The sequence below is a fragment of the Heterodontus francisci genome, chromosome 4 (genome assembly GCF_036365525.1).
Source record: "Heterodontus francisci isolate sHetFra1 chromosome 4, sHetFra1.hap1, whole genome shotgun sequence".
Lineage (NCBI taxonomy): Eukaryota > Metazoa > Chordata > Chondrichthyes > Heterodontiformes > Heterodontidae > Heterodontus > Heterodontus francisci.
Window position 1 is genome coordinate 99,598,749 of NC_090374.1, and position 21,009 is coordinate 99,619,757.

Sequence of the window (21,009 nt, forward strand, 5' to 3'; positions counted from 1 at the left end):
TGAAGAAAGATTCACAAAGGGGGAGCTCAAAACAGTGTGTTTTTTTAAAAAAAAACCCTCTTACAATAAGACCAGATGAAGATAGCAAAAGACCCCTGGACACCTTTCTCACCTGGTCATAACAATGCCTTCAGAGCAACTAGGAATGGACACTAAATAGTGTCTTGTCTGTATTGTCCACAACCCAAAACAAATATTGAAAGGGCTGTTGTTTATGATGCAAAGGTTGATCCTAATAGTTCTACTGTTTAATCCTTTAGCAAAACCCTAAGTAGCCACTATATTGCTATTCCGTGCCAGCCAAAGTACAATATTGCTCAGTATGAAGCACTGAGTAGTGATTAAAAAGGCAATGTAACCATGCTAGCCAGAGTAGTTAACTGGCAGTAGTTACTCGTAGTTACTGTGTTGTTAATATGGTACTTAGACTAAAATGGACAAGACTGTACTTTCAGTGGCAAATGTAGTTTATATCTATCGTGCAAATGTAGCAACTACACACTACTCAATGGTGAGGCAGACAGCGAGATGACGCTTTTGCAAAGTTAACGGAGCGATGCAACTCCAACAGCAATTTTTGGATTGTCAGACTGCCAAAACCAGCACTTTTCACTCCTTATTTAAGGATGAGCTTCAGATTATCTTACTGCAGTTGTAGCAGCTTGATTATAGATACATATTCCATGTCTCTTTGGTTTTTGGGATTATCTGTGGTTCTGCAGAAGATGCCTTTGACAGCATTGTGGTATTTGGGGAGGAATTAGTGAAAATTGTTGATTGGAAATAGCAAGTGATTCTGGTTTTGGCACGTGGGCTGAGGGGTTCTGACAACCTGGTATAGGGGTCCAGGCAAGATCAACTGTTTGTGGCTTATGCTATCAGGCTTCCATTTAAAGTCCGGACCAAGCTCCTGGGATTCTTGCTCTCGCTGCCCAAACCAACTCGGCTCCTGAAAGCCAGATGACCCTGTGTGGAAGGCCAAAATTGGTAATGGTATCCTAGTGGTTATAGTACTAGTCTGCAACGTAGAGGTTGAGAATTCAGATCCCACTATTGGAATGTTGTGAATTTGAAATCACTGTGGGTTGGCACCATAAAATGGCCATGAGAGGTGCTGGATTCATTAATGTCCTTCAGGGAATGGGAACCACACCCTTGCCACTTCTGGCTTCCTTATGTCTCCAGTCCCACATTACATGGCTGAATCTTAATGCCCTCCACGGTCCCAACTAAGGATGGACAATGCATAATACCTTGCCAGTGTTGCTCATATCTCAAGAATTAAAAAAAAAAATTCCTATTGATTTGGGAGCGATTAGAGATGCTTGGATGAGCGATCATCAACAAGGAGCACTCTATTCTCAGGTTCAACTTTGCTCTCAGAACATCGCTTAGCTTCCTCAAGAGGAAAAGTTAGATGGTAATGTTGTCTCAAGCCACAGTGTCTTGTCACAGTTGACCTCCAGGATCCTGATATTTACGTGCTTAACTTTTTTTTTGAAAACCTGAACAATATAACTATCTTAATAAAAGCAAAATGCTGCAGATGCTAGAAATCTTAAATAAGAACAAGAAATGCTGGCAATACTCCACAGGTCAGGCAGCATCTGTTGAGAAAGAGAGAGAAGCAATGTTAACGTTTCAGGTCAGTGACCCTTCATCAGAACAATCTGATGTCTTTCCTCATCACAGCTGGGATATTACCTGAAGCATCTCCAAACTTTGCTTCAGAAATTTAGGGAAGCCTTATTTGGTCTCTTGATCACTGCAGATGAATGTGATGTTCTATCTTTTTTTTCATCTTTACTATTCATGAAAGACAGATGGTCTGTATGATCAAATGTGTAGGTAGAGGTCCTGTATTGTCCTCTTAACAACATGTTACTGTTGAGTTGCAAAAAAAGGGTCAAATACAGTAAAAGATTTAAATATAAGTTTAGAATGTCAGTTGGGGATTCTTTGTCCCTTGATATTAGTCCTGAGCCTCTGTTGCATAATGCCTCATTTCTGTTGCATATAGTATTAAGGAGGCCCTGAGAAAATGTTGCATTAGTTACAAGCCGAACAAATCAGATAATGCAGTTTCTTTTTCACTTGTTCTAGCTGTAACGATTAATGACAGCAAGCCTGTGTTTTTCCTCCTCCCTCTAATTTGAGTCTGATTATATGGAGATAGAAAATGAAGCAATAGAATACACACTTGCACCAGTGCTTTCTTTCGCAGCTACTGTTGATTCCAGCAACAGCCACTGCCGCTGGGAACTACAGGCTGCACTAGTAAATGGTGCTCCCTGAATGGCCACTAATACTGCATTGATATATCAGATGATTGCAAAAATTAATCGGTTACTGATCACCTTCCAAAGGAAATCCAAATGATTACATATGGTCCAAGATAAAGGAATTTTGTGGAGTTAATTATTACATCATTACTCCACTTCTTGTAGCAACTTTTAATTGCTGCCCTAATTTTAGTTTTGGAAATTAATTCAGTACAGTATGGGCTTTGATATCAGTTGGAGAGCTTCAGCTAGGAAATAGAGCATTCTATCCCATTCCCATATAGCCTTTCATGTAATTTGCTTTTATTCTGACTGAAAGATATTAATATTATGGTGCATGCATTGGTTTGGGCCATAATTTGCTGTCAAAATAATGGTGAGGCTAATCGCTCTCACCATGATTTATGTGGAAATGGTGCACAAAACTTCAGGTGAGGGGCAGATGTGAGGTTGAACTCAAAAATCCAAGAGTTGCTGTTGGAGTTGCATCGCTCCGTTAGCTTTGCAAAAACGGCATCTCGCTGTCTGCCTCACCATTGAATGGTGTGTAGTTGCTGTATTTGCACGATAGATACAAACTACATTCACCACAGAAAGTTAAGTCCTGTCCATTTCAGTCGAAGTACCATATTAACAATATGGTAATTACTGCCAGTCAACTACTCTGGCTAGCACTGAAAATTAACTATTACAAGAGTCTCATTCCTACAGGTTTTAATTCTTGCAAAATTTAATTAAAAAAAAAAACTTTTTGTTTTTCTCTCCTGTTTGATCCAATCTTTCTTTCTCCTTCTGTACCTGATTTGACACTGGATTCACCCACTCTACACTTCCTGCTCAGCAATTGCACTATTAATTTCACAATCTGCAGTCTGGTTAAGAAGATGAAGAGTTTATTGCCCTGTCTGTTCGGGTCCCAGAGGCCCAGTTTCCCTTGCTTATCAACGTGCCCCACACACAATGTAAAAACCTAAAAGTGCATGGGCAAATCTAATGGCAGATGCTGTTAGATGACCTCCTACAGCAAATTATGGCCCATTGTCTAATTTGAACTAAATGCTCCTGCAATTAAATGCATGTACACAGAGTGCAAATGGAATTGATGCGCTGTAAACATTTTACATGAATTATGGATGGTTCCAGAAAATTGCTCAGTGGGTCCAAGGGGCATCCCCACAGCATTCTTTAAACCAAATTTAACACCACTCAACTTGTACTTCACAGTTGAGTGAACAAACCAGATTGTAGTGAAGCTGAAGTTGCAGTCTAAGTGCAGCTACAAATTCTAAATCTGCAGTATCTCTTTGGCTATTTGTAATACTTTATTAGTCTGTCAAGACTTTTGTAGCTGCCCCTTGCAACTTGATCTGTGTTGCATTAGCAGATATCAGCCAAGTGCTGAACTTGAGATCATGGGGGGGAAACTTGGTCCTTGTGTTTCCGGCAGACATGACACTGGACCATAAATCTCCCAAAACTTCACCATTATGCTCTTTCTTTGCCAGTTCTTAAATCTCCCTACCCGCTGTCACTATTGTATTCAAAATGTCCATTCAAACGTTGCATTCAAAATTGTTAAGATCAGGTGAGGAGGGGTCGAAGGGCTCCCCTCTTTCCCTCTCCTTGTTTGACCACGACAGGTTTATTTCTTCTTTTAAAGTGGATATACTTTGCAATTCAGTCAGTGTTTAATTATTTACTTGCTACGATCATTTAAAGAACTAGTCGGACAGGTTTTCTTGAGGTTAGCTTTATTGTACTTAAACTGATCTAAGTAAAATAATAAAATATGCTCCAAGTTCTACGCACATAGGTTACAGAGTGGGGAAGGATGGATTGGTTGAATTAGAGTCCAGAGAAATAAAGAGGTATACAGTCTGTGGAGGTTGGTGACTTGGCTGGCTTCAGGCTGAACTTGGTCCTGAGGCTTCCGGTTTGAAGATGTGGATTGTTGATTCGGTGGTTCTCCTGGAGACAGTGATGCCGATGATTCCCTTCAAGGGTTCTCTGTCTGTAGCAGTGATATGCCTAGGTGGTTATGGCTGGCAGGGTTCTAAGCTTGCAAGGTGGATTGGAGAGAGTGGGAGGAGGGACCCCACTTTGGCCTTGTCAATCTCTAGCTGCTTGCTTGCTGCAGAGAAAACACCAGCTTAAGCACACACGTGATGTGTCTGTCACATGACCATCACCCAGTGATTTAAGCATGGTGGTTTACCAGTCTGTATTCTCACTTGCAGCTCAATCAGTCCATGTCTAAGGATTCCCTTCTCACAACCAGGATCCCATTGTTCAAGTGATTAGGTTTGAGTGGTTTGTCTCCACCAGTTTAATGTCCCGGTGATGTCCTTAATATCTTGTTAATGGGAACAGGATAGGTAGTTCACTCAGATTCCCCAGTTCATTGTTCTTGAGGGGACTGGACAGACAATTCGTCTCCCCCTCAATGCGTTGGAATGTTGAGTATAGTGATGCAAATTGTAGTGGCAATCTTGAATGCTTAAAGAGGCGACTCTGCATGTTCCCAGATGGTGGGTTAAAAAATCATCATTCGACATAGCACGTTTTCGTGACACCATCTCAACTTTGGCCTGGCAGGCACCCATTCTATCACCTTTGACAGTTGCCAGCCTTCAGTCCATTGCTACTTCCTTGCTGTAATGCAGCATATTGCTGCATGTAGGCCTTCTGTGATTCTATCTGATGCCCAACATTCTCCTTGCACATGTTTTATAACCCCCAATCTCTAAGGAATTTGTCAGGGTATGTATCTAAGGGTTGACTGGATTCTCTTCGCATTTATTGATTTTTGTCTTCTCTGTCAGAGTTGCCCATGTGTCAATAACCCTTTCAACTTCGGCAACAATTATTTTTGCTTCTTTCTTACGGTACCTTTTGCACTCAACTTTCCAGATGTACAACCTGTCCACCCCTTCGGGGAACTGATGTTGAGAACCCAATTCATTAGCATGGCAACGACCAAGAGTTTAGGCTCTCAACTTTATCCACGTAATCCAGATTCTTTACTGAGTCCTGATTTAATCTTGCACTCTCATACTAAACCCTTTGGTGTCTCAACTTCGCAATATCTTTTATAATGTGATCATAACTGTCTTGAATAAAGTGGATTTTTTTTTTTAAGTATTGCATTTGTAGACTCCTATCTTAACATTTGAGTGGTATTTTAAATCTGCAAGCATTGCTTGAACTCCGTATTTGTTAGATGCCTTTCTGTATGATTAAACATTGCTGGCTTTGGTTGAATAATGAATTGCAGAGGTTATTTTGTTCCTGCAAAATACTGGTATGGAAAGTAAAACCGGTATTTTGTGCAGTTTATTTTCAGTTTAATAGTTACCTTCCTTCTGCTCTTTTTCCAAACTCTAAAAGCCAGTTTAAAATTAAGCAATCAAATATGTATGGCTAAATTTGGATATCCAAAAATGTATGATTTATGTTTGCTTATGGCAGATGTCAGGCTGTTATTTTGTACCTCATAAAATGCCATGTTCTTAAGGCTATAGCACAATGTTGGCAAATGCACAATTTCCACAGGAAATGCTTACAGTACATTCCTAACTGTACCATACTTGAAGGTATTGCATGCATCTGCAACAAATATACTCTATGGAAAATGTTGCACGCTATGCAGTTGTTTTAATATAGTTAAGCATGATAAATAAGTCTCTTGGCAGAAATATAAAGATTAAGCAAAATACAGTTATACAAAGTAGCACACTACATAAGAAAACCCATTAACTGCTTGGAGTAGCTAATTTTATATTTTTAGAGTTAACTACTTTAAAACCACATTTTTTTTTGAAAGTCTGCTGCAAAGAAAGTTCTTTGATTTTTTTTTTAAACAAAAAGATTTGAAATATTTTTGACGCCTTTTCATATAATTCTACATTGATAAGAACCACAAGTGAAAAGTAACTTAAATTGGCCACTTATGCATTATAGTCCTTCATGCTCAAATATAATTCTTTGTCTGCACCATAATCATTAAGGCTAAACTACTTATTTCATAAATGGAACGAGCTCACTTGGGTTCGCAAGGCTACTTCCATTCATGTTTTCTGCTGTTTCTTTGGGAAATGAAGGTGCTGCTGCTTACACCCGTTGACACTACTGAGTACTGCTTGTACGATCAGAAAATCTTCCCAGTACCTACTTTTTATATTATAAAGTTTTGGGTTACACTTAATATTGAGTCTCTCTTGCTACCCTTCCTGCTTCCCTTGTTCCAGTATATCTTTTTGTGTTATTGTAATACTTTTTACTGGATAAACAGTTTTAAAATTAGGAAAAATTTTGTCTATTACATTTTCATTCTGAAACTTAAATACCTTTTTATTTTTGTTAGCAAACTGCAGCAAAATTATAAAAACAAACTAAAAGGCACTATTTTTACATTGTTTCCTAAATCAGTTATTCTTAAAGTATTGTTCTCTGGGACAACGTATCAAGGTCTACTGAAATCAAAACAGTACAAAATAGATTTCCTGTAAATGGTCTTATGTTTTTCACAAGTAATACATGTTAACAACAAATGACTAATAGTGAATGTGGCTAATTTGTAACGTATTTTCTCCTTTCATTTTTTTTTTAGGCTTCCCCAGTAGCCAAAGACTGTGCCAAAGACTGCTGCATCTGTAAGTGAGCCCTCACTCAATGTTAATTGGTGTGACTTTTATATGTGTAATATTTGATAATGTAGCATTACCGAGATGTTGAACAGAAAACCTTGCTACTTATATAGTGGATATTAAACGACCCAATTGTGATTGCTTAGACTTCAGATATTTGAAGAATAAATACACTTATTACACATTGGAAGATAAGTAGCAACAAGAGTAAATAAATTTGTTTGCAGTATTTTTACAGAATCAAGTCAAAGACTTGAAGCATCAATAATAGAAGTTATTTTTCCTCAGCTGCAAAATACATAACACTTTGCTAACTAATACTAAAATGGACTAGCATCCATGTTATAATTCTCATACATATGGATTTGTTTGGTCCTCAGCATTTCACGAGACCACCTTCTTTTAATTCAAGTCATAGATGTCAGCCTGTAGCACGCTTGCCTCTGAGTCAGAAAGTTGTGGGCTCAAGTCCCACTTCAGGACCTGAGCACAAAAATCTAGACTGATACTCCAATACAGTATTGAGGGAGCCCTGCAGTGTCTGAGGTGCTGTTTTTCAGATGAGATGTTAGACCATGGCCCTGTCTCAGGAGGATTTAAACGATCCCATGGCACGATTTTGAAGAAGAGCACAGGAGTTATACCCAGTGTCCTGGCCAATAATTATCCCTCAATCAACATCACAGAAACAGATTATCTGGTCATTATTGTTTGTGGGAGTTTGCTGTGTGGAAGTTGGCTGCAGTATTTCTTGCATTATGACAGTGACTATACTTCAAAAGTATATAATTGGCTTTAAAATGCTTTGGGTTGTCCGGTGGTCGTGAAAGGCACTATATAAATGCAAGTTCATACCTAACGCAAAGGAAGATGGTTGTGGTTGTAGGAGGTCAATCATCTGAGCTCCAGGACATCACTGCAGGAGTTCCTCAGGATAGTGTCCTAGGCCCAACCATCTTCAGCTGCTTTATCAATGACCTTCCTTAAATCATAAGGTCAGTAGTGGGGATGTTCGCTGATGATTGCACAACGTTCAGCACCATTCGAGACTCCTCAGGTACTGAAGCAGTCCATGTAGAAATGCATTAAGAGCTGGACAATATCCAGGCTTGGGCTGATAAGTGGCAAGTAACATTCGCGCCACACAAGTGCCACGCAGTGACCATCTCCAACAAGAGAGAATCTAACCATCTCCCCTTGACATTCAATGGCATTACGATCGCTGAATCCCCCACTATCAACATCCTAGGGGCTACCATTAATCATAAACTGAACTGGAGTAGCCGTATAAATACCGTGGCTACAAGAGCAAGTCAGAGGCTAGGAATCCTGTGGCAAGTAGCTCATCTGGTGACTCCCCAAAGCCTGTACACCATCTACAAGGCACAAGTCAGGGGTATGATGGAATACTGTCCACTTGCCTGGATGGGTGCAGCTCCAACAACACTCCAGAAGCTCGACACCACCCAGGACAAAGCAGCCTGCTTGATTGGCACCCCATCCACCAACATTCACTTCCTTCACCATCGATGCACAGTGGCAGCAGTGTGTACCATCTACAAGATGCACTGCAGCAATGCACCAAGGTTCCTTAGACAGCACCTTCCAAACCCATGACCTCTACCAACTAGAAGGACAGGGCAGCAAATGCATGGGAACACCACCACCTACAAGTTCCCCTCCAAGTCACACACCATCCTGATTTGGAACTATATCGCCGTTCCTTCACTGTCGCTGGGTCAGAATCCTAAAACTCCTAACAGCACTGTGGGTGTACCTACCTCACATGGACCTCCAGCAGTTCAAGAAGGCAGCTCACCACCACCTTCTCAAGGGCAATTAGGGATGGGCAATAAATGCTAGCCTAGCCGGCGACGCCCACATCCTATGAATGAATTAAAAAAGAAGTATTTTCTTTCATCTAATACCAGGATGAAGGGAATCAAAGGCATATTTAGACAAACCAATACAGCTGTCAATCAAAGGCATGAGGCCAGATTCTCAGACCCTTGGATTCAGCCAAACAAGGTGACAAACTATCAATCTTCCAAAGTATAAATATGCAGGCTATTATCAAGTACCTCCGAGTGCAATGTTGATATCTTTTCTATTAAAATATGTTAACACATTAAGGTAATTGAGGCTTCTTGCATACACCAAGGTATATTGACTGTGCAATACTAATTGTTATGCAGAAGATGTGGATTATAATCAATCCAACGATGTGTTTGGAATAAACTGTAATTGACTTGCCACCTCCTGTAAACATATACAAAAAAAACTTTCATTCCAAATGTGATGACCAACATTCCCTCTGTTGCTGTGCATGGCCTTTTTGTTGCAGTGTGCAGTCTCTTTTTTTAAGATTGCTTTGCAGCCACACATGCTGCACTCTTAAAGGGAACTTTGTGTGTGTAGGTTACGGATCGCTGTGTGGTTGCCACCCACACAACCTAGAGGGAACATTGGTGATCAAGTTGCTTTTGCATTTGTACGTGTATATTTCTCGTGGAAATAAATACATGGAAATATCCTTGCTGTATTTCTGTAATTAGCTGTTCCCTGAGTTGAAGGTAAAATTTATTAAGCATCTTTTCCATCTCCGTTTCATTCTGCAAATCAAGGAAAATCATTAGTGTCATCTGTGAAGATGTCAGCTACATGATCCATTTAATTTCTTCACGTCCCTGACCCCAATTTTGAATGAGTACATGAATGTAGGAAGACAATAATATGACTACAAGTCATTTTTCCATTAAGCATTTTAATGCTTTTCAAAATAATTGTAACACTATGCAATATCACTATACAAAGCACTGACAGACTTCTGGCCTGTTTGCAGTGTTTATTTGCACTGGTAAAAGATCGTTGTTTATAAAATGGAAACTTGCTCAGAAAATCAGATCTTTTAGATATATCCAATGTTGGCTTGTGGAAAGAGACCCGAGTTCCTTCTTTTCTTTTTCTTTTTACTTCTTATCTCTCCCAAAGGCAATAGTTTGTGCCGGGAAATGGATCCAGAGGTGCCTCTGAACTGGCCGTTTTTCCTGTATGAGCGTAGACAGTAAAGTACAACAATCATTCAACTATCAACGGAGAGACCTTTGCATTTGTTTAGCACGTTTCATGCCTACAGTAGGGAAAGTATCACAACTGAGTTCAATTCATGCCCTTATTGGCTATCCACACTTGCTCATTTTCTAGCAAGAGTGTTTGGATTGAGTAAGAATCCTAGCTGAAACTTCCTTACTGTAGGACTAAGTGTCCCCCAGCTAATAGCCCAAAACAGCACATAACAGCTGTACTTTTTATAGCACCTCTTACCATAATAAAATTGTGCACAGATAGGAGATTACACTCATTTAGTCTAAATAACCCAGAACCATTCTTAGAAATATATAGAAAGTTACAATATGGAAATAGGTTATTCGGCCCAACCAGTCCTTGTTGGAGCTTACCCTCCATATGTACAAAAAAATATATTCTTGCTTAATGTTCATCCCTAATCCAGACATTTAAGTCCCTCTGTTTTTCCTCTACATTATGTACCACTTGTAGCCAAGAGGATTGGTATACAACCTGTTCTTTCTCTGGACTACTGTGGCTACAAGAGTAGGTCAGAGGCTAGAAATTCTGCAGTGAGTAACTCAACCCCCTGATTCCCCAAAGCCTGTCCACCATCTACAAGGCACAAGTCAGGGGTATCAAGGAACACTCTCCACTTGTCTGGATGAGTGCAGCTCCAACAACACTAAAGAAGCTCGACACCATCCAGGACAAAACTGCTTGCTTGATTGGCATCTCATCCACCACCTTCAACATTCAGTCCCTGCACCACCAGTGCATAGTGGCAGTAGTCTGTATCATCTACAAGATGCACTGAGCAACTCGCCAAGCCTTCTTTGACAGCACCTTCCAAACCTGTGACATCTACATGCATGGGAACACAACCACCTGCAAGTTTCCCTCCAAGCCCCACATCTTTCTGACTTGGAACTGTATCGCTGTTCCTTCACTGTCATTGGGTCAAAAACCTGGACCTACCTTCCTTCCTATCAGCACTTTGGGTGTACATAGACCAGATGAACTGCAGCGGTTCAAGAAGGCATCTCCCCACCATCTTCTCAAGGGCAATTAGGGATGGGAAACAAATACTGGCCTTGCCAGTGATGCCCACATCCCATGAAAGAATAAAATAAACTTGGTGTTTGCATCACATTACATAGTTTGCTTTGAACTGAAGTGATTCCAGTTTTGCATCAACACAAACTTTGTACTATAAGTGGCCCATTAAATCATGCCTGCAATTTTCTTAGCTTTATGTCTGCAATTTTGATGCCTTTTGTAAGCTTGATACTTTACTGAATCCTATTTGGTTTTTTCTGTCAGTAGTTATTAAGGGATAGCACATCCTTCTCGTTTGGTTGCATTTGTAGGGTATCTTTTATATCAGTTTAATGTAAGCTGGGTATAGTAAGCCTCTGAGCATTGGGAAATTTGATGGGATGCGGAGCACACTATAACTCAACTTTGCCATTCAGTATGCTTGACCTGAAATAAATCCGGTATGTCCCCTTTTTGCTGTGCACTATAGTAAATGCGCCTTCATACTGATAGCATTTAGTGGAATGGAGAAAGGGTTACCTTTTTCTTCAAGAATAATTTACTGCTATTTATTCTTGGCACCGCATACAATATAAGAATGAAATCCATTTTATTTGGCCTTATTGGACTACCTCTGCTGACTCAAAAACTTGGTGAAAAAAAATAATTTAAGTTGGCTTATTTATTGTATGATCTTTCAATTTGCAGTTGTAGTCATAGAAGTAAATCTCTAGTAGCCAACCTGGTTGCAAAACACCCTTTTTATTTTTGAGCCCAAAATCCCCTCAAGACTGCTTGTTTCTTTAAAAAAAAAACAGGAATGTACTGTGTGAAGCCAAAGACTGTGATTATGACTGTGCACTCGAGATTAGTTGTAGATGGCTGGCTTGCTACATACAGTCATTGATTGCTACATTCAGTTTTATAGAAGAATAATGCAAGATCAACTAATTGTGAAGTTCACACATGCTATACCTGCATTATCACTACAGAATCTGAATCTTCCATGGTTTTTATTCTTGGCAAGAGGAAATAATCTAGTAAATATGTGATGGTAAGATCATAATTGTGCATTTTTGATGTGCATACCTTCCTATCAGCTGCATAGTATTGACATGTGAAGGAACTGCCTGCCACTATAAACTATTCTAATAATTTGTTTCGAGTAAGGTCTTAGTTTTAAAGTGTCAGTGCTAGTAGTAATTCGTGTTTAGGGTAGTTCTCAGCCTTTAGCTTTGGTTAAATCTACAGCTGTTATGGCATATTAGTGACTGGTAATGGGTCAGCAACTCGAATCCCACCATGACAAATTGTGAAATTGAATTCAATAAATATGCACCAAGAAAATGAGCATGTAAACTGCTGGATTGTTCACTAATATTATTCAGGAAAGGGAACCTGCCATCTCTACCTGGTTTGGTTTACATGTGACTGCAGTCCACAACATGGGATTGACTCGTAATGCCCCTTAACTGGCCGAGCAACCCAGTCATTAGGGGTGGCGCAGTGGTTAGCACCGCAGCCTCACAGCTCCAGCGACCCGGGTTCAGTTCTGGGTACTGCCTGTGCGGAGTTTGCAAATTCTCCCTGTGACCCCGTGGGTTTCTGCCGGGTGCTCCAGTTTCCTCCCACAGCCAAAGACTTGCAGGTCAATAGGTAAATTGGCCGTTGTAAATTGCCCCTAGTGTAGGTAGGAGAATGGTGGGGATGTGGTAGTGAATATGGGATTAATGTAGGATTAGTATAAATGGGTGGTTGATGGTCGGCACAGACTCCACCGAAGGGCCTGTTTCGGTGCTATATTTCTACATAAATATATTGTGAAACAGTTGCTACAGAACAAAACAATAAAAGTAATGTCAGAAGAATCTATAGGACCCAGATGTTGGATTAAGACGAGATTGAGGCAATCACAATTTGGGTCAAGGGAATGAAAAAATATCACTATGCATGCATTGGTTAGCAATGATGGAAGCAGAATTTTTTTTTTTTATGGTGGTTGGGTTGGGGGGATGTGTGGTTTGAACGTGAACTTGCCAGACCAAACAAAACTACTTCTGTTTCTCACATAGGTGTTTCACAGTAAGGTTAAAATAGAAGCATTATTTCCATGTATCTAAATTCACTGAAAGTAAAAAATATTTTGGGACAAAAACTATAACCCACAAAGTCTAAGCCCTATGTTAGTCTATCAAGAACTTGCCACAGTTCAGTGCAACACCCCAGTGAACATTTTAGAAGTGCAACCCCAACCAGTTGGTTTTTGCTGGTTGAATTGATTTTTTTTATTTGTCCATGGGGTGTGGGCATTGCTGGCGAGGACAGCATTTATTGCCCATCCCTAATTGCCCTTGAGAAGGTGGTGATGAGCCGCCGCCTTGAATCGCTGCAGTCCATGTGGTGTGGGTACACCCACAGTGCTGTTAGGAACGGAGTTCCAGGATTTTGACCCAGCGACAGTGAAGGAACGGCAATATAGTTCCAAGTCAGGATGGTGTGTGACTTGGAGGGGAACTTGCAGGTGGTGGTGGTCGCATGCATCTGTTGCCCTTGTCCTTCTAGGTGGTAGAGTTCGTGGGTTTGGAAGGTGCTGTCTAAGGACCCTTGGTGCATTGATGCAGTGTATCTTGTAGATGGTACACACTATGCGTCGGTGGCGGAGGGAGTGAATGTTTGTGGATGATGTGCCAATCAAGCGGGCTGCTTTGTCCTGGATGGTGTCGAGCTTCTTGAGTGTTGTTGGAGCCGCACCCATCCAGGCAAGTGGAGAGTATTCCATCATACCCCTGACTTGCGCCTTGTAGATGGCGGACAGGCTTTTGGGAGTCAGGAGGGGACTCACTGCAGGATTCCCAGCCTCTGACCTGCTCTTGTAGCCACGGTATTTATATGGCTACTGCAGTTCAGTTTCTGGTCAGTGGTAACCCCCAGGATGTTGATAGTGGGGGATTCAGCAATGGTAATGCCATTGAATGTCAAGGGGAGATGGTTAGATTCCCTCTTGTTGGAGATGTTCATTGAATGTTACTTGCCACTTATCAGCCCAAGCCTGGATATTGTCCAGCTCTTAATGCATTTCTACACGGAGCATTTCAGTATCTGAGGAGTCGCGAATGGTGCTGAACGTTGTGCAATCATCAGCGAACATCCCCACTACTGACCTTATGATTGAAAGAAGATCATTGATGAAGCAGCTGAAGATGGTTGGGCCTAGGACACTGCCCTGAGGAACTCCTGTGGTGATGTCCTGGAGCTCAGATGATTGACCTCCAATAACCACAACGATCTTCCTTTGCATTAGGTATGACTCCAGCCAGCGGAGAGTTTTCCCCCTGATTCCCATTGACTTCCATTTTGCTAGGGCTCCTGGATGCCGTACTCTGTTAAGGGCAGTCACTCAGCACATTTCATGAGTTCAGCTCTTTTTTTTTTTGCCCATGTCTGAACCAAGGCTGTAATGAGGTCTGGAGCTGAGTGGCCCTGACGGAACGCAAACTCACTGAGCAAGTTATTGTGAAGCAAGTGCCGCTTGATGGTACTGTCGACGACACCTTCCATCACTTCACTGATGATTGAGAGTAAACTGATGGGACGGTAATTGGCCGGGTTGGAATTTGTCCTGCTTTTTGTGTACAGGGCATACCCGGGCATTTTTCGACATTGCCAGGTAGATGCCAGTATTGTAGCTCTACTGGAACAGTCTGGCTAGGATCACAGCAAGTTCTGGAGCACAGGTCTTCAGTACAATTGCCGGAATATTGTCAGGGGCCTTGGCCTTTGCAGTATCCAGTGTCCTCAGTCGTTTCTTGATATCATGTGGAGTGAACTGAATTGGCTGAAGACTGGCATCTGTGCAGCTGGAGACTTCAGGAGGAGACCGAGACCGAGATAGAGTTATACAGCACAGAAACAGGCCCATCGTGTCTGTGCCAGCCATCAAGCACATAACTATTCTAATCCCATTTTCCAGCACTTGGCCCGTAGTCTTGTATGCTATGGCATTTCAAGTGCTCATCTAACTACTACTTAAATGTTGAGGGTTCCTGCCTCTACCACCCCTTCAGACAGTGCATTCCAAATTCTAACCACCCTCTGGTTGAAAATCTTTTTCCTCAAATCCTCTCTAAACCTCCTGCCCCTTACCTTAAACCTATGCCCCCTGGCTATTGACCCCTCCGCTAAGGGAAAAAGCTTCTTCCTATCTAACCTATCAGTTCCCCTCATAATTTTGTATGCCTCAATCATGCCCCTCCTCAGCCTCCTCTGCTCTAAGGAAAACAACCCTCCCCTTTTCAGTCTCTCTTCATAGCCAAAATGCTCCAGCCCAGCAACATCCTGGTGAATCTCCTCTGCACTCTCTCCAGTGCAATCACATCCTTCCTATAGTGTGGTGCCCAGAACTGTACACAGTACTCCAGCTGTGGCCTAACTAGCGTTTTATACAGCTCCATCATAACCTCCCAGCTCTTATATTCTATACCTCGGCTAATAAAGGCAAGTGTCCCATATATCTTTCTAACCACCTGATCTACCTGTGCTGTTGCCTTCAGTGATCTATGAACAAGAACACCAAGGTCCCTCTGACCTTCTGTACTTCCTAGGGTCCTACCATCCATTGTATATTCCCTTGCCTTGTTAGTCCTCCCAAAGTGCATCACCTCACACTTCTCGGGATTAAATTCCATTTGCCACTGCTCCGCCCATCGTACCAGCCCATCCATATCGTCCTGTAATCGAAGGCTTTCCTCACTATTTGTGACACCACCAATTTTCGTGTCATCTGTGACCGTACTGATCATACCTCCTATATTCACGTCGAAATCATTTATGTACACTACAAACAGCAAGGGTCCCAGCACTGATCCCTGCGGTACACCACTGGGATCATAGGCTTCCACTCGCAAAAACGGCCCTCGAGCATTACCCTCTGTCTCCTGCCACTAAGCCAATTTTGGATCCAATTTGCCAAATTGCCCTGGATCCCATGGGCTCTTACCTTAACCAATCTCCCATGTGGGACCTTATCAAAAGCCTCACTGAAGTCCACATAGACTACATCAACTGCTTTACCCTCATCTACACATCTAGTCACCACCTCGAAAAATTCAATCAAGTTAGTTAGACATGATCTCCCCCTGACAAAGCCATGTTGACTATCCCTGATTAATTCCTGCCTCTCCTAGTGGAGATTAATCCCGTCCTTCAGAATTTTTTCCAATAGTTTCCCAACCACTGATGTTAGACTCACCGGCCTCTAATTACCTGGTTTATCCCTGCTACCCTTCTTGAATAATGGTACCACATTCGCTGTCCTCCAATCCTCTGATTCCTCCCCTGTGGCCAGAGAGGATTTTAAAATTTGTGTCAGAGCCCCTGCTATCTCCTCCCTTGCCTCACTTAATAGCCTGGGATACATCTCATCCGGGCCTGGGAACTTATCCACTTTTAAGCCTGCTAAAACAGCTAATATTTCCTTCCTTTCAATGCTAATATGTTCAGGTATATCACAATCCCCCTTCCTGATCTGTACACCTACATCGTCCTTCTCCATAGTGAACACAGATGACAGTAATCATTTAAAACCTCACATATGTCCTCCGGCGCAACACAGATTGCCACTTTGGTCCCTAATGGGCCTTACTCTTTCCTGGTTATCCTCTTGCCCTTTTTAGACTTATAAAATGCCTTAGGATTTTCTTTTATCTTGCCCTCTAGTGTTTTTTCATGTCCCCTCTTCGCTCTCCTAATTACTTTAAGTACCCCCACCCCCCACACTTTCTATACTCCTCTAGGGCCTCCGCTGTTTTCAGCGCTCCGAATCTGCCATAACCCTCCTTTTTTATTTTCCTGATCCAATCCTCTATATCCCTTGACATCCAGGGTTCCCTGGACTCTTTGGTCCTCCCCTTCACCTTAACGGGTACGTATTGGCTCTGAACTTGCACTATTTCCTCTTTGACTCCCACTGGTCTGATGTAGACTTTCCTACAAGTAGCTGCTCTCAGTCCACTTTGGCCAGATCCTGTTTTATCATATTGAAATCGGCCTTCTCCCACTTCAGTACCTTTTTATTTCCGGTCTATTTTTGTCCTTTTCCATAACTACCTTAAATCTTAGAGTTATGGCCATTATCCCCGAAATGCTCCCCCACTGATACTTCTACCACTTGTCCAGCTTTATTCCCTAGGATTCGGTCCAATACTGCCCCTTCTCTTGTAGGATTTCTACATGCTGGCTCAAAGCTCTCCTGTGTCCTTTTTAAGAATTCCGCCCCCTTTAAGCCTTTTGCATTATGATATTAGGGAAGTTGAAATCCCCTACTATTATTACCCTATTATTTTTACACCTCCCTGAGATTTGCCTACATATCTGCTCCTCTATCTCTTCCTGACTGGAGGCCTGTAATACACACCCAGCCAAGTGATTGCCCCCATTTTGTTTTTAAGTTTACCCATATGGCCTCATTTGAGGAATCTTCTAAGATATCATCCCTCCTTACTGCAGTAATTGACTCCTTGATTAGCAGTGCAATGCCACCTCCTCTTTTATCCCCTCCCCTGTCACACCTGTAGATTCTATACCCTAGAATATTGAACTGCCAGTCCTGCCCCTCCCTCAACCATATCTCTGTGATAGCAATAGTATCATAATCTCATTTGCTAAGATTGTTGCAAATGCTTCAGCCATATCTTTTGCACTGATGTGCTGGGCTCCCTCATCATTGAGGATGGGGATATTTGTGGATCCACCTCCTCCAGTTAGTTGCTTAACTGTCTGCCACCATTCACCACGAGATGTAGCAGGACTGCAGAGTTTAGATCTGATCTGTTGATTGTGGGATCGCTTAGCTCGGTCTATCGCATGCTCCTTATGCTGTTTGGCACACAAGTAGTCCTGGGTTGTAGCTTCACCAGATTGACACCTCATTTTGAGGTATGCCTGGTGCATGCTTTCCTGCACTTTTCATTGATTAATTGAATAGCTCTCTTCTGCTTGGCATTTCTTCACGGACAAAGATTTTGGGCAAGTTGTAGTCATTGGTTGCAGGCCCGCTGGTGGCTAGTCAGGCCTATCTATGACCGGCAGATTCTCCCACAGTGGGTACAAGTGAAGGTGTCATCACTGCTGGGGGCAATTAGATCTATCCTTCTCCTCCTTTTCTCTTTCATGCCAGTTCTTCGCTCAGTCTGAAAGGTGTCTGTAGCCCTTTTGATGTAGCCTCTCCAGGCATCATGATCTATGGCCTGCGCTTCCCACTGGCGATGGTCGGTGTGGCACACAGGGAGGGACTTCTTCAGTGAGTCCTTGAAACATTTACAAGGGGCCCCTCTGTTCCTTTTACCCGTGGTCAGCTCTCCATATTTTAGGCAGGCGACTGTCGCCCACCCGGGCAATGTGACCCACCCAACACAGTTGGCTTTGCAGGAGGATAGCCTCGATGCTGGTGATGGCTGTTTCCAGGACTTCAATGTTTGTGATGCCGTCCTGCCAGTGGATCTTGAGAATGCTGCAGGGGCAGCGCTGATGGAAGCGCTCTAGAAGGTGTACATGACGGCGGTATAGGACCCATGACTCGGCGCCATACGGAAGGGTGGTGAGGACTTTGGCTTTGCACACTTTGAGTTTGGTCTGTGCTTTGAGGCTGTGGTTGCTCCACACACATTTGTACAGTCTGTCGAATGATCGGTTTGCTTTTGAAAGCCTATTGTCCACTGCCTTGTCTATGGTAGCATCAAACGAGATGATGCCCGCCAAATAAGTAAATTGCATGAAGGCATTCAGCTCGGTTCCCTCGATGACCATGCTTGGTGGTTAATATTCGTCTTGGGATGCAGGCTGATGCAGGACTTCCACTTTCTTTAAACTGATTTTTAGTCCGAAGAGTTGTGCCACCTTGGAAAAATGTGTTGTTATACGTTGCAGGTCTGAATGACTGTGGGTCAGGAGAGCGCAGTCATCGGTGGAAAGAAGCTCATTGATGAGTTTTTCTTGTGTCTTTTGTGTGAGCCTGAAGACGCCTGAGGTTGAAAAGGCCTCCATCAGTCCGGAAGCGTATGTAAACTCCCTCCTTAAGCTCTTGCGTTGCCTGCTGCAGCATCATGTTGAAAAAGATGGGGAATAGGGTCGGGGCCAGCACACATCCCTGCTTTACGCCATTGGAGATATGGATGGGACTTGAAAGGTTGCTGTTTTGCTTGACTTGTCCATACTGATTTTCATGAAACTGCTTCACCATGGCCAGGAACATGGGTGGAATCCAAGTTTTTCAAGGATTTTCCAAAGTCCATCTCTGCTCACCGTGTCGAATGTCTTGGTGAGCTCTACGAAAGTGACATACAGGCTTTTGTTTTGCTCAGACACTTTTCTTGTAATTGTCTAAGTGCAGATACCATGTCTGTGATGCCTCTGTTTGCTCTGAAACTACACTAGCTCTCTGGGAGGTTTTCTTCTGCAATGGTAGGCACAAGCCCGTTCAGAAGTATTCTAGCCAGGATCTTCCCAGCAAAAGAAAGGAGGGTGATCCCACAGTAGTTGGAGCAGTCTGATTTTATTCCTTTTGCTTTTGTACAAGGTGATGATGACGGCATCGCTAAGATCCCGTGGAATCCTGCATAGTTTCCAGCAGGCTGTGAAAAACTCATGGAGCTTGGTGTATAGGGCAGGGCCACCATGCTGCAAGGCTTTGGGTGGAATTCCATCAGCCCCGGGGGCTTTGTTCATCTGGTTGATGGCAATCACAGTTTCCTCCAGAGTTGGGCTGTCATCTAGTTCTGCTTTGACGGGCTGTCGTTGGATGCGATTGATGGCAGTATCATGCACTTTGCACTTGGCGCTGAAGAGAGTTTGAGTGCTCCGACCAGCGATCCAGGACTGACTCCTTGTCAGTGTGTAGGATCTTGCCATCAGCGCTCCTCAGGGATTTTGGGTTTGATGTGCTGGTCCGTAGACAGATTTTAGTGCTTCATAGAAACTTCTTATGTCGCCAGTATCAGCGTACAGTTGAGTCTTTTTTTCCGCAAGTGCGATCCACCAGTCATTTTGGCTGTTCCTCAGTTTATATTGAAGGGTGCTGCATGCTTGACGGTAGGCTGTCTTTATTTCTCTTGGTTGGCCGGCTGAGCCTGATGAGCTGACCTTTTTTATTTTTTGCAGATCTGGAATTTCCTTGTCATTTTCATCAAACCAGTCCCTGTTCTTCTTTTGTGTTGGGTCCGATGACCTCGTTGGAAGTATCCAGTGAGGCAGCTTTGATGTGTTCGCAGAGTTCTTCTGGAGTGGACTCAGCAGTGAGATCAGGGTGTTCCAGTCTGGTCCATAGGTTGCTTGATATCCATCTCTGCAGGATAAGGTTTGCAGGTTGCTGACTTGAAATTTCTTTGATGGGTTGTCTCTAGGCCTTTTCTTGGGCTTAGTCTTGAAGTGGAAGTTCAGCCTTGAATGAACGAGCCAGTGGTCTGTATGACAGCCAGCACTGGGCATGACTCTAGTATGCGGGACGTCCTTTAGATTACATCTTGGTGCGCCAGTGTGACCTATCAGGTGCAAGTGTTTAGAGTGGGGATACATCCATGTGGTCTTGAAGCAATCTTTATGTTGAGCAAAGGTGTTGGCTATGGACAGCTGCTTTTCTGCACAGAGTTCCAAGAGTAAACGTCCGTTTTCATTAGTTTCCAACTCCATGGTTTCCGAGCACCCCCTTCCATGCCAGACTGTCACGGCCCACTCTGGCATTGAAATCGCCAAGAACAACAATTTTGTGCTTAGGAGTGGCATTCTGGATGAGTTCATGGAGATCTGTGTAGAACTTATCTTTGTCAGTTGGGTTAGCCTTCAGAGTTGGAGCATAAATGCGGATGAGGGTTGCATGCTGCTAGTCTTGGAGGGGCAGGCGCAGGGACATAATGCGTTCGGAATGGCCAGTTAGCAGGCTTGAAAGTTTAGTGACGATAGTCGTCTTCACCATGAAGCTGACACTG

The 21,009-nt window shown here is 42.8% G+C and overlaps 1 protein-coding gene across 2 annotated transcripts in view; it reads left to right on the forward strand.

Moving 5' to 3' along the window:
- The window catches only part of sncaip (synuclein, alpha interacting protein), a 161,863-nt gene that overhangs the window by 10,020 nt on the left and 130,834 nt on the right, over positions 1-21,009 (forward strand). For both annotated transcript variants that reach the window (XM_068029914.1, XM_068029913.1), the window contains exon 2: positions 6,892-6,934. The gene's annotated coding sequence lies outside the window, so the exon portion shown is untranslated. The remainder of the gene's footprint in view (positions 1-6,891; positions 6,935-21,009) is intronic.